General features: G+C 44.7%; 1 protein-coding gene across 13 annotated transcripts in view; it reads left to right on the top strand.

Annotated features, from left to right (window-relative positions):
* atp2b2 (ATPase plasma membrane Ca2+ transporting 2) overlaps window positions 1-14189 on the top strand; it is a 1245322-nt gene that overhangs the window by 278045 nt on the left and 953088 nt on the right. For all 13 annotated transcript variants that reach the window (XM_072472614.1, XM_072472624.1, XM_072472623.1 and 10 more), the window contains exon 2: window positions 11464-11533. The gene's annotated coding sequence lies outside the window, so the exon portion shown is untranslated. The remainder of the gene's footprint in view (window positions 1-11463; window positions 11534-14189) is intronic.

The raw sequence follows: 14189 nt of genomic DNA, 5'->3' as shown, positions 1-14189 counted from the left end.
AGGTGTGCGAGTACCCGTGCCCTCTTAATCGGCCCGTTCAGCCCTCTCACATTCCACGTGATCAACCGGGTTGGGGGGCTCTTTACCCCCCCCCCTTGACGACTAGCCATTTCCTTTTTCAATCCAGCTCCTCACCCGGTTCCCACGTAGCTGTATCCCCCCCAGGCGGCGCCCCCCCGCCCTGACTCCCCCCTCCCATACCAGCTCCCCCTTCTCCCCAGCAGCAGCAACCCAGTTAACCCCCCCCCCCGCTAGATCCCAAGCTAGCGTAATTGCACCCCCCATGTTGCTCCCAGAAGTCAGCAAACTCTGGCCGACCTCGGCTTCCCCCCGTGACCTCGGCTCACACTGTGCGAGGCCCCCTCCTTCCTGCTTCCCTGTTCCCGCCATGATTACCATAGCGCGGGAACAAAGCCCGCGCTTCCCCTTTTGGCCCCGCCCCCAATGGCCGGCGCCCACAGCTCCTCATCCTCCCTCACCCCCTCCCCCACGACATGGAGAAGAGAGAGAAGTTACAGGGTCGCAGGTTTAACAATCTGGGAAGTCCTCTCTTCCCCCTTTTCCCCCCTTCATCCCACAAATTCACCCCCCACACTTTTGTCCCAAACGTTCTTTTTCTGGCCCGCTCACTCCAGCTCCTCCTCGGCAATAAATGTCCACGCCTCGTCTGCCGTTTCGAAATAGTGGTGTTTCCCTAGATGTGTGACCCACAGTCTTGCCGGTTGCAACATTCTGAATTTGACCTTCCTTTTATGCAACACCGCCTTGGCCCGATTAAAGCTTGCCCTCCTTCTCGCCACCTCCACACTCCAATCTTGATACACGCGATCACCGCATTCGCCCACCTACTGTTCCAAGTTTTCTTGGCCCATCTGAGGACCATCTCTCTGTCCTTGTATCGGAGAAATCTCACAACTATTGCTCGAGGAATTTCTCCAGTCCTCGGTCTTCGTGCCATAACCCGATAGGCACCCTCCACCTCCAGCGGACCCGTCGGGGCCTCCGATCCCATTAACGAATGCAGCATCGTGCTCACATATGCCCCGACGTCCACCCCTTCTGCACCTTCGGGAAGACCAAGAATCCTTAAGTTCTTCCTCCTCGCTTTGTTCTCCAGCACCTCCAGCCTTTCCACACATCTTTTGTGTTGTGCCTCGTGGATCTCCGTTTTCACCACCAGGCCCTGTATGTCGTCCTCATTTTCAGCAGCCTTTGCCTTCACAACCTGAAGCTCCTGTTCCTGGGTCTTTTGCTCCTCCTTTAGCCCCTCAATCGCTTGTAATATCGGGGCCAACAGCTCCTTCTTCATCTCCTTTTTGAGTTCATCTACGCAACGCCGCAGGAGCTCTTGTTGGTCAGGGCCCCATATTAAACTGCCTCCTTCCGACGCCATCTTGCTTTGTGCCTGCCTTCCTGGCCGCTGCTCTTGAGGATCCACCGCAATCCGGCTACTTTCCTCTCTTTTTTCCATCCGTGTCCAGGGGGGATTCCCTTCTGGATTACCGCACAGTGTTATTTGCCGTTAAAATTGCCGATGGGGCTCCTATCAAGAGCCCAAAAGTCCGTTCCACCGGGAGCTGCCGAAACGTGCGACTTAGCTGCTCATCGCCGCACCCGGAAGTCCTATTTCCAAGATGTTAAAGAGCAGCATGATGCCCCCTAACCTTGCTGCTAGTTGATTGGAACAGGCACCAACAATCCTCCTATACAAGTGAAGGCCATCTCATGCAAATGTGCAGAGGACATCATATTGAGGACTTGGGATAAGCTTTGTTTCTTGGTGTATTGGCAGCCAGGAATTCCCATCTTCTGTCACGTTCCCAGCAGTGGAGCAAGGAGGAAACCTTCAAGCCCAATTTTGGAGCAATGGTGCTAGTGGTCAGAGTGTCTGCTGTAGTGTCCACTAGGGTGTTTTATGAAGATGCTCACTTTATTCCCACAGTACCATTACAATCAAAATGCATGGGCATACAAAATTTAACTTTTGCAAAGCCAAAACATCCAATAACAGGCTACATGGATTTGGAGACAGCAAAATCATTTGATGACATTTCAGTTATGATGAACTGAATTGGTTAAAAGGAATATGCATACAATTGCTAAGAAAAATTAACTCACTGTAAAATTTGATTGATGTGAAGATCAGGGTCTCTGCAGTGTGCAACCAACTTGGTTCACATTTAAGGTGGAGATAAAAGCAATGTATTAGAAGCCTGCTTTGATATGTAAAAGATGGTTGAGCAATCATACTTCTGCAATCTCTCCAACCTAACATGAAATTGTTGAGGTTTAAAGTTGCTCCGTCGTGTAGGATGGATGCAGGACTGGGGGTAAATGTTCATGACTGATTCTGGCAAATGTGTGCCTATCTATAACATAGACTTCTTGAAGACAGATCCCTTCCACTCTGTAGCCTTGAGAAAAGATTGACAGTGCCTCTTCATCAGATTTTTATGAGAACTGGTATTTTAAGCTATCTCATCTCTTCTTTTGGCTATGGAAGTAAGAAGTGTGTGGGAAAGCAGTGCTTTGTAAGAGGAATTACATTTGATTTTCCCAAGTTATGCCTGTGCAGTTTCCTAAAATATCAGCAAGTTTGAAGGGTGGGAAGAGTACCTTATCAAAGATTAAATAAGAGCAACAAATATAATCTACATAGAAAAATGCTGCACTGGTATGCCTTGGTCCAGGACTAAAATTACTGGAAACATAGATCAGTCATTAATGCCAGCCGAGAAAAATAAAAAACTTTAAAAAGGCTCAGTACGAAGTCTTACAACACCAGGTTAAAGTCCAACAAGTTTGTTTCGATGTCACTAGCTTTTGGAGCGCTGCTCCTTCCTCAGGTGAATGAAGAGGTCTGTTCCAGAAACACATATATAGACAAATTCAAAGATGCCAGACAATGTTTGGAATGCGAGCATTAGCAGGTGATTAAATCTTTACAGATCCAGAGATGGGGTAACCCCAGGTTCAAGAGGTGTGAATTGTACCAAGCCAGGACAGTTGGTAGGATTTCGCAGGCCAGATGGTGGGGGATGAATGTAATGCGACATGAATCCCAGGTCCCGGTTGAGGCCGCACTCATGTGTGCGGAACTTGGCTATAAGTTTCTGCTCGGCGATTCTGCGTTGTCGCGGGTCCTGAAGGCCGCCTTGGAGAACGCTTACCCGGAGATCAGAGGCTGAATGCCCTTGACTGCTGAAGTGTTCCCCGACTGGAAGGGAACATTCCTGCCTGGTGATTGTTGCGCGATGTCCGTTCATTCGTTGTCGCAGCGTCTGCATGGTCTCGCCAATGTACCACGCTTCGGGACATCCTTTCCTGCAGCATATGAGGTAGACAACGTTGGCCGAGTCGCACGAGTATGTACCGCGTACCTGGTGGGTGGTGTGCTCACGTGTAATAGTGGTATCCATGTCGATGATCTGGCACGTCTTGCAGAGATTGCCATGACAGGGTTGTGTGGTGTCGTGGTCACTGTTCTGAAGACTGGGTAGTTTGCTGCAAACAATGGTTTGTTTGAGGTTGCGCGGTTGTTTGAAGGCAAGTAGTGGGGGTGTGGGGATGACCTTGGCAAGATGTTCATCGTCATCAATGACGTGTTGAAGGCTGTGAAGAAGATGACATAGTTTCTCCGCTCCGGGGAAGTACTGGACGACGAAGGGTATTCTGTCGGTTGTGTCCCATGTTTGTCTTCTGAGGAGGTTGGTGCGGTTTTTCGCTGTGGCGCGTTGGAACTGTTGATCGATGAGTCGAGTGCCATATCCCGTTCGTACGAGGGCATCTTTCAACGTCTGTAGATGTCTGTTACGCTCCTCCTCGTCTGAGCAGATCCTGTGTATAGGGAGCGCTTGTCCATAGGGGATGGCTTCTTTAATGTGTTTAGGGTGGAAGCTGGAGAAGTGGAGCATCATGAGGTTATCCGTAGGTTTGCGGTAAAGCGAAGTGCTGTAAAGCTAAAAAGGCTGACACAGCCCTAAAAAGCAGACCATTCAAAAATGCCCTGAATACAACCTTATGACATGTGAAAACAGTAATTACACTGAAAGTACTGTGGAATGCAGGCTTCTATTTTAATTGCATACCCAGCATACTTCCATATACATGGGAGGAAGGAAAACATAGTGAAAGTCTTGAAGGAGATTATTAGTGCAGAAAGCACAAGGTTTATTTTCAGGAGAGGCAGAAAGGGTATTCCCACAGACCAGCAAATTTTAATTTTTGATTCTTCATTTGCCAGTATTTTAGAGTTACAGTGAAGGCTTTGAAAAAAAAAGGCAGGAACATTTGCTCAATTTTATTGAAAACTAATTTCTATCTATCTTTTTATTTTGCTCCATCAGACATTTGTGAAAGCCATCCATTATTATACTGTAATCTTAAGAGCTTGATTTTTTGATTTCCCAGCTGATCTCCTTTTGCATTTGGTGATATAGCTATGATGCAAAGCTTATTTATGAATCCTCATGTCAAGTAGTAAGTTGGTAATGGTGTATGAAAATGCACTTTATATTTCATAATGGCCTTTCTGTACTTCAGTACTTACATATAGGCATCATCTTGAAAAAGTTGAATCCATCTAATGGGAACAGCTTTGCCATAAGGGAGTTTTTTTGCTAAAGCAAACACAATATGAAGATACATTATATGAAGACAATTCATGCCTGATTAAATCTTTTAATTAAATGTATGTTTCCAGCAGCAGGGAGCCTCTTTGTGCTGTTATCTCCTGCTGGAAAAGCTATAAACTATTTTAGATTGGCAGATACTCCTCGTGATATATTTTGGAGTAACTGATGCTTGCTTTCCAATCCCTTTCAGGCCTCTCTCAACCTTATCCCTGCTTCAGTCCCACAACTCTCCAAACCTTTATGTTCCTCTAATTCTGGTCTCTTGTACATGCATAAGTGATACACCATTGATAGCTGTCCCTTCAACTGCCTGCGCCCTAAGTTTTTGAATTCTCTCCTTAAATCACCGGTAGCACAGTGATTATCACTGTTGCTTCCTAGTGCCAGGGTCCCAGGTTTGATTCCCGGCTTGGGTCACTGTCGGTCGCGGAGTCTGCACGTTCTCCCCGTGTCTACGTGGGTTTCCTCCGGGTGCTCTGGTTTCCGCCCACAAGTTCCGAAAGACGTGCTGTTAGGTAATTTGGACATTCTGAATTCTCCTTCAGTGTACCCGAACAGGCGCCGGAATGTGGCGACTAGGGGATTTTCACAGTAACTTCATTGCAATGTTAATGTAAGCTTACTTGTGACAATAATAAAGTTATTATTAAAAAATCTCTGCCTCTCAAGCTCTCACTCTTGTGCGAAAAGCCTCCTCTGCCTTAATGTCTCCTTGTGTCTCCTAAGAGCCATATTTTGTTTGATAACAATCTTGTGAAGTGCTTGTGTGAAAGATACTATAGAAATTCAACTTGTCATAAATTCATCCCAGTATTAGCGGCCTGGTTTTGTCCTGTTATCTGACACAGTCATGAAGTCATTGCGGCACAGAAGGAGGCAATTCGATCCATGTCAGCTCACTGTAGTGCAGTCCAGCCAATCCCACTCCCCCCTAATCTAACCTCATAGCCCCGCAAATTAATTTCCCTGAAGTGCCCTTCCAAATTCCTTTTGACATCATTAATCATTCCTGCTTCTGCCACACTTGTAGGCAGCAGTCTCCAGGTCATTACCACTTGCTGTGGAAAAAGGTTCTTCCTCACATTCCACATGCATCTCTTGCCAAGAACCTAAATTTGTATTCCTTATTTCCTGCATCTTCTTCAGTACTCGCTGATATTGGACAGAATTTTCTGCTCCCATCAGCAGCATAAATTGTGATGGCCGTGGAGGCACTTGATTTGGTGGGAGGCAGAAAATCTGTTTCCCAACAGCGAGTCTGGAATGTGAAGTGCTCCATTTTTCAAATCCGACATTGACTATGCAGTAAGTGAGGTCCCTTGAAGTGGGTGGAGGGTCGTTTTTCAAGGGAGGAGACCAAGATCTGCATAAGTGACCGACTTGTTAGGGTCCTCCTGTTAATCCCTCTGTTGCTTGTTTTTTCCTTTTAATTTCTGTTGTTTTGCTATTTCAATTGTTGCACCTGGACAGTTAATGGGACCTATGCCTTTAAGATGGACTTCACCTTTAATTTAAAAAAACAAGGGACTCCAGCAGGATGTGCTGTTTGGTCTGACATCAGTGCTGTACATCTTGATGGACTTGGCTGTCGGCCAATAGACTATTTCGAATTCTGGGCCTTATCTATGGATTGTGCTGATTGGTCAGGTTTCTCTCTGGAATGTTCCTTCCTTTGTCAGACTGTCGGCGCGATCTACCGGTTGTTCCCACCGCTGCATGGGTCTTCTGGCGATGAGGGGTGCAGTCACCGGGAAATCCCGTTGACTATGGCGGGGTCAGTAAATCCTGCTGGTGGGCTGCCTCCGCTGCCGAAAAACACATGGTGGGTTGGTCGGTAAATCCCGCCCTGTGTTTCTGGTTTCGTTTCATTTTGAACTCAGAGCTGAAGGAGGCTCTTTGTGTTACTTCTCCCTGAAAGGGTAAAACTGTCTCAAACTGTCTTGGCTGGGGCTTTCTCCAGGTAAATGGATCCAGCCAGCTTTTCCTTTCTATTCAGCCTGTGAGTGTTTAATGCCTGAAGTCAGAACTGGAGGGAACTCTTCGGGTTGCTCTTCCTAAAAGATTACCAGAACTCTCTATGATCTCGTGGAAGCTGCTTCTCTGATACTCTGTTTTCCTCAGTAAAGCTAGATGTCATTCTGGTGAGTCTGGAAACCAATTAAGTTTGAATTACAGGCAGATGCAGCGGAGAAAGTGAGACCGAGAACCTTAAGAATCAATCTGGTCTGAGGCTGTTCTTCAAAGTGAAGGCCCAGGGTAATACAAGTAAAAATAACTTCCCCAGAGGAAACCCTACGGCTGGGGGTTCTGACTGAATGCTGCTGCCGGAAGATCCTTGTTGGCAATCCAACCAGTCGTTACAATTACTCTACATCCTGAGAAGACAGTCTGCTGCAATGACTTCAACATCCGAAGCAAGGACATTCATCTTCAATTTCATATTAATCCTCTTACTATTTTTCCCCCTCCCTCTGTGTGTGTCTATCTTGTGTGTGTTTGGGTAGAGGGTGGGATGGTAAAAGGGAGGAGTAGTAGATTAACTGGCTGTTATTCTATTATAATTAGTGCATGTCTTATCTCTATTTTTATTATAAATAAACAGTTGCTGTGTTTTACTTACAAATCCGGTAAGCCATTGGATCAGTCAAAAGGGCCAAAATCTCAGAGACTTTATTCAAATTATTGGTTAGTTCACTTGTGTTGGGATCTGTGGGGATGGAATCGACCGCACACTCGCCCAGGGTGCCGTAACAGACTAAGGGAACACCCAAAGTGATGCCTGTATGTCAACCAAACTCAGTTGTGTTGCCCCTATGTTGTCTCTACTCAGAGGGTCTCATTACATTGAGATCCCAGCAAGGTGCTGCAGTCTGAAGCACGGATGAAGGGAGAAAGGGAGATGGATGCCTCCAAGGGGCGCAGCTGGCGGATGCCAGCTAACTCACGACTCCATCCTCCTGGGTGCATGGTCATGTCTGACAAGGACTCATGTGGTTAGTCTTTCTATTGCTGCCAATGCCATGGTCGCTGTGCAGAGTGTCAAGGATAATGGAGGAAAGTGAAACAATGCCAAATGGAGGCCTTTTGCACACGGCTTTCGTCCAGATAAGAAGAGGGAAGGCCCATTTCAGGTTGGCACAGGGCTAGGAGCAGCAAGGGCCTGAGCAGCAAGACCTCAAAAAGGCCAAGATGCTGATGAACAGGGTGTACTGCAATGGTGCGCATTGGCCCAACCATGGATATGTTACAGGCGGTGTTCTTATCTGGAAATGAGCAAAAGGCAATGCCAGAGGCAAATTCATATGTCCCGGGATGTGGCTATGACCATGAGCTGTGACCACGAGGCCTCCGGAGGAGTAATGTAAAGCTCCTGGCCCGCATTGAGCGAATGCCAAGTCCTGGTGCCATTTAAATATAGCACCGGGACCTTCAGCCCCATGAGGTAGTGGCAGGGTAGACTACAAATGACTTTTAAATCAAACTTGAAATCCTGAGAATATATTGTGTGCCGTAAAAAAATAATCTACAAAGAAAGTAAAAACAGTGAGAATTTTCAATGACCTATCATGTGCATTGTAAAATGTCCCAGGCTGGATAGTGCAGTACAAATGACTATGCAGTATTATCTTGGAATGTCTCATGAACTTGATTTGTCACCCAAATTAGATTATTTTTGGTTTATTTCTGAAACCTCAGCTTGGAACAATTCAGGTTACGTTGCGCCTATGACTTATCTCAAAAACAGAAAGTACGCGAGGGAGGGTTTCTGACAATCTGAGAGTACAGCAGGGGTCAGTGACTGTATAAATAAAACTGGATGAAGAAAGCAATAAATTTTTATAAAAATTTGCATCAGAGCTCTCCAGTAGGGACTGTATTAAAAGCATAAAATGCCTACTTGGGTGTTATTTTCAGTACCTTGTTTGTACTTTCCTTGTGCACGATTTAACCGGAAAGAAATCTGTATCTGACTTTGGGCAGATGCAGCACCGAGAAACATCTCTCTATTTTTTTTGGCCCTGGGGAGTTTCTTTTTGCCGAGGCTGCACTATGTCACTTCCTGCTGGCAAGCTGAAGCTTTTCCACCTCCCCAACCTCGGGGAGTCCCTCGGGAACTCCACCTGGCAAGGCACCGCGGGCTTGATCCCTGGCACTGCCACCCTGGCAATGCCCCTGTCACCCTGGCAGTGCTACCTGGACAGTACCAGGCTGGCACTGCCAGGGTGCCCAGCTGGCAGTGCGAATGTGCCCAGGTGCCAGAGGGAGTGCCAGGATGCCACACCGCCCTGTCCCCAACCACCTGGGGGTCTTTAATGGCCTGGGAGACATTCCCATGTTCCATTACAATTGGTCCACGTTTGTGGAAACCAGTACGTAGCGGCAAGATCTCCCAGGCGCGGCTGTTAGGTCCCGGACACCGGGGCAATCCCGCGAACGCATATTTAAATGAGCCTACTTGATCATTTCAATATGCTGATCTGAGTCACATCCAGTGAGGGCGAGATCCTTATCGTGACGTCTCGCGAGACTCAGTTAAATCTGGCGAGGCGTTTCAGGTGTCGCAAATCCGGCGAGAGGCCTCTCGTGAAATTCACCGTCCCTAAGTCAAGTCGGGCACGACGAGGCTGTTAAATTGTGCCACTTGTGTTCTTTGTTGCTTCCAATCTTTGGTTATCTTGTTATTGTTATTTGTTTGGTTCTTTATGATTTAATGTGGTTAAGACAGTATGGACCTGAAATTTGTGATGCATTACTGAGTGAATGCTTAGACGTTTGAATTGATGTTTGAATGCATAGATGAGTGCATGTTTTCTTGAAATTCCCCTTTCTGCTATTTTGGTGAGACATTAAACCATTTGTTTCAAACTGGTTTAAACACCTGTGTAAAGAGCAGAGGGAGAAATTTTGGATGTTAAGCATTTTCCCACTATTGACTCCCAGTGGAATTTCAGGCCTTGAGTGTCCAATCCCAGCTTCAGCCTCTGGTAGACCTTTTGGATTCTCTAACCAGCCTAATATCCATTCCTGGCGTACAAGGCATTTTCAGAAACCTCTATAGGAATCATCGTTAAATTGATCTCTGCATCATTTTAACATGTCACTTATTCTTGAAAGCAAGGAAAGATGAGTTTTCCTCCATGACAGATTACCTGCTTGGTAACGTAGAAATATAGAAATGGAATATTTCAAGCCAAGAATTTGTTTTAACCATAGAATTCCCACGATGTCGTTTATATTTAGGTTTTAGTTGCATATGCGTCATCCTGCATGTTCAATTTGACTTCTAACCTGATTTGTGATTTGTACTGTAAGGAGATAAAAAAAACTCCTTTATGGCACACTGGAAAAGTGCTGTTCCAACAAGGCTATTTGTAATTAGTCTTGTATATACGCTATCTTTAGGCATTAATAGTACTGGACCAAATTTCTTACCCTTTTATGCTGGGACAAACAGCACCATTAAGCATTAAGGGAATCATGGAGATGAGTGACTCGGGCAATTAAGACACAAGAATATTTTTCATTCGGTGTTGAATTAACCATTCATTCGCCAAGTTTAACTTGGCCTGATTATAGTCACACTGCACTCAGAAGTTTCAATAGAACCATAGAATTCCCGCAGTGCAGAAGGAGGCTGTTCGGCCCATCGAGTCTGCATCGACACTCTGAAAGAGTACCTAACCTTAGCCCACTCCCCTGCCCTACCCCTGTAGCTCCAAAACCCCACCTAACCTGCACATCTTTCAACTGTGGGAGGAAACTGTAGCACCCGGAGCAAACCCACGCAGACACGGGGAGAATGTACAAATCTTTACCTTGAGAAAATGCCTCTGAAAGGCGGCAGGTCCATCATCTGTTGCTTTTGTAAAAGGTTTGATGATGATCAGTTTGCAATGGAAGAGGATGAGTACGTGAATCTGTGCAATCTAAGCTGCTCGCCACTTGATGCTGTTCCATCTTGTTGCATGTTGTGGACTTCGCTGTGTGCAAAGAATGCTAAGACGTTGAAGTGATGCAGCCATAGTAACCATTTCCAATGTGCAATGGTGTCAGTGGAATAGGATACAGCATTATCTTGTGGTGCAAACATGCTGAATAAGAGATTTGTATTAGCATCAGGTATGTGCAAAATGCAATAACATCAGGTGCAATCAGATATAATTGTATTTTTCACAGCAGAAAGATTAAAGGAACATGTTGGTGGGTGATAGGATTACAACCTTGCTGTTAAATTGGTGGCAATGATGACCAAAAGGTCAAAGTAGGGCCATTGAAGTAGGGTGACAGAATTACAAACGTTTTCCTCCTTCCGGAGTACAGTAGGTGCTTGCAAAAATTGGCACATGTGGAAAGCCACCCACCATGCAGTGAGTTACAGCCTAATCTGGCCATACTTGTCAGTGGCAAAAGAGAAAAAAAAAAAGGACTACAGGGAGACGGATACAATATGAAGTAATCCACTTGCACTGCCAGGGAAAAACCTAAGCCCGCATTTCGGCAGGTTTTAGGAACTCAACCGCACACTGTAGAATCAGAACCTCGACGAGGCACAGAAGTAATTAAAGTTGTAGTTAAGAAGGAATGCTGAACCAATTTCATGCATTGTTCAACTTAAAGTTTGACTAAATGAGCAGTTTGGTTATTTACTCTCAAGATGTTGAATCTCCAGGCTGCTGTGCAATAAGCACCTTTTACTTTTACAGCTGTTAACTTTTTGCTACCATCAGTGGCAGGTAAATAGGAAGCTTCACTTTAATGTGGTTGATGTTACCTTTACTGCTGGTGTGTGCATGTCAACATTTCAATTTACTACTTTTTCTCATTTTAGGAACTTCACCAAGAGTGGCTTTGTTCACATTCAATCCCAAGATACCAATCTCACGTTCTACACTTCAATGGTAATTTTTTTCCACTTATGTTTTAACATCTCTGTCTTGATTAATTGCATATCTCTTTGTAAACTAACAGGTCTCAGTTCTTGCCCAAATAAGGGCAAGTACTCTTTCAGTAATTCAATGGGTATGGTAATATCTACCCATGAAGTTTGTATAAAATTGTTCTGGAAATATGCCCAGCAGCCTTTTTCCATGATGATCTTACACAGCCACAGCTGTATTCCTTGTACGTTCAGTATAAGTATTAACAAATGCTGTTGTATGTAAAATAAAGCATGTGCAGATTTAGCTTAAACACATAAATAGCTGTGCAACAACAGCACTGAATTTCATCCAGTAAGATGGTTATCAGTTTTGTTGCTACTGCTTTGATCTGAAAGACCAAATGTATCCAAATACACATGAAGGTCAGTTATTGCTTTAACTCTTTCCATACTAAGCTGCTTAATAAATTAGTTTCTAATATATATAATTTGGCATGTACTGACTGTTCTGCGGTTATTCAACTCGATGGACTTGAAGCAGCAGATTGAAATTAGTCATTACAAGTCACTCACTTCAACCATTGAAGGTTATGTTGCCCAGCTGATGTTTTTAAGAATACAGCACTTGTGTGAACGTATGCTTATCGATCTGGATGTACATATGCTTCTTAAATTAAAAAAAGAATGCAAATACAGAAAACAGTTAGAATATGTTAAATGCAGTTTTTCCAAAGGGGATTAAGATGCTGCCAAAAATGATGAGTGGTTTATTGACATTTTCTAAATGCAAAAGGTGTCACATCCTCGAACCAATTTCCAACAAAACATCTGACAAAATATACAAAATACTCAAAATATTCTACCATGTCACCTGTGATGTTGTTCATGGTGAGTCAGATAATGTGCTCAGTAATAGAGAAGCATTTACATAATATCAGGGTGGCTATTACTCAGTAACTTCTCCACTGAACAGATAAAAGGACAATAACTATTTGCTGATACCCTTTTTAAGATGGGCCACAGTCAGCCACTGCTGGCCAGCCACTCCTCAGGGGAAAATTCAGAGTGACTATTGCTCACTACCTCCACCTCTCATTGGGTGATGTAGAAAAGCACTGCTTGGGCACTCCATATCCATCCTCATGAACTATCTCCCAAGGCAATTAGAAAGCCATAGATGCTTCTTTAATCAGTTGGATGACTCATCACTGCTAGTCAACAATCTCTTTTCAATTGTCTGATCCTTTTATAGCGAATAGACAGTGATGCTAAAATATGTTTGTTCAAACTTGCCCCTATGATTTTCTTTCCTTGGGTTGCTTTTAGCATTACGCTGGAAATTAGTCTTACTCCTGTAAATTCCGGTATAATCTTAGTGGGCAAGCAATCTTATATATAAAGCTTCAATAATTAAAAAGGATCTTGAAAAAATGGTATGCAAATGTAAACCTGAATCTTCCAGCCACCTATGGAAGCTCATTCCTAATTTTTAAAATTCATTTACGGGATGTCAGCATTTATTGCCCATCCCTAATTGCCCTTGAGGAAGGGTTGGTGAGCTACCTTCTTGAACCGCTGCAGTCTTTGAGGTGCAGGTACACCCACAGTGCTTTGAGGGGGGAGCTCCAGGATTTTGACCCAGCAACAGTGAAGGAAGTCAGGTTGGTGAGTTACTTGGGAGAAGGGGCGGGTTCATTATTCATCATTATTCAGCACTTATAGTTCACTGAATTCCACGCGTCCTGCGTGTGGAGACCCATCATGTTCCATATGTATCTTACCACGTGTTAATGTCAAACTGAAATGGAATGGGTGACAGTACAGAGGTTTGTTTTACATTTCATAAGTTAAAGAGTACCCAACAGTGATATGAATGAATAAAATCTATTTTCCAGGAAAAGACAAAAGCTGATTAAAAGTTTTTACTTATCTATTTAAAAACAATGGTGCCAATGCCAACCTGTGTTCCCGACTACAGGGGCAGGCCACTGTGTGGAAAGATTGTCAAGTGTATGAGAATGTGGCAGCAAATACCTGGATAAGTTTAATTATTTTCGGAACTTGGAATTTTCATAGATCTATTAGATATAGCTTGTAACTTCAGGGACAGTTGACAGACTGCATCATGAGAGCAAGACAGAGACTGAGCAATTAGTTTGGCTTGGTGATGGCTGCCAGCTGCTAAATAGTCTGCATTTTAATGAATGGAAAATTCCTATAAAGAGATAAAGCAAAAGATTTGACTTTAAGTGGAACATTTAAGCTGATTAAGATTTTTTTGTGCTGTGGAGACCTTTGAGGTGGGTGTCTTCTAATTCTAGGCTAAGTGCAACACTTTTAAACAAAGAAATAGTTGAAAGCGTAGTTCATGGTTAATTATGTTGGTGGGATGCTCTTGGACTCATGGGGCGTCATTCTCCGACCCCCCAGAGGGTCGGAGAATGGCCGTTGGCCGCCGTGAATCCCGCCCCCGCCGGTTGCCGAAGTCTCCGAAGGGAGAAAAGTCGGCGGGGCGTTAATGTCACCGCTGCCGTCGGAGAATGTCACGGGTCTGCGCAAGGCAGCCGATTTTCGGCCTGCCGATATTCTCCCTTCCGGATGGGCCGAAGTCCCGTCGACGTGATGACCGTTCACGTCGACGTAAATTAAACCTCCTTTTCATCGGCGTGACCCGG

The sequence above is a fragment of the Scyliorhinus torazame genome, chromosome 13 (assembly GCF_047496885.1).
Source record: "Scyliorhinus torazame isolate Kashiwa2021f chromosome 13, sScyTor2.1, whole genome shotgun sequence".
In the NCBI taxonomy this organism is placed as follows: domain Eukaryota; kingdom Metazoa; phylum Chordata; class Chondrichthyes; order Carcharhiniformes; family Scyliorhinidae; genus Scyliorhinus; species Scyliorhinus torazame.
This window is presented reverse-complemented; position numbering and strand designations above follow the sequence as displayed.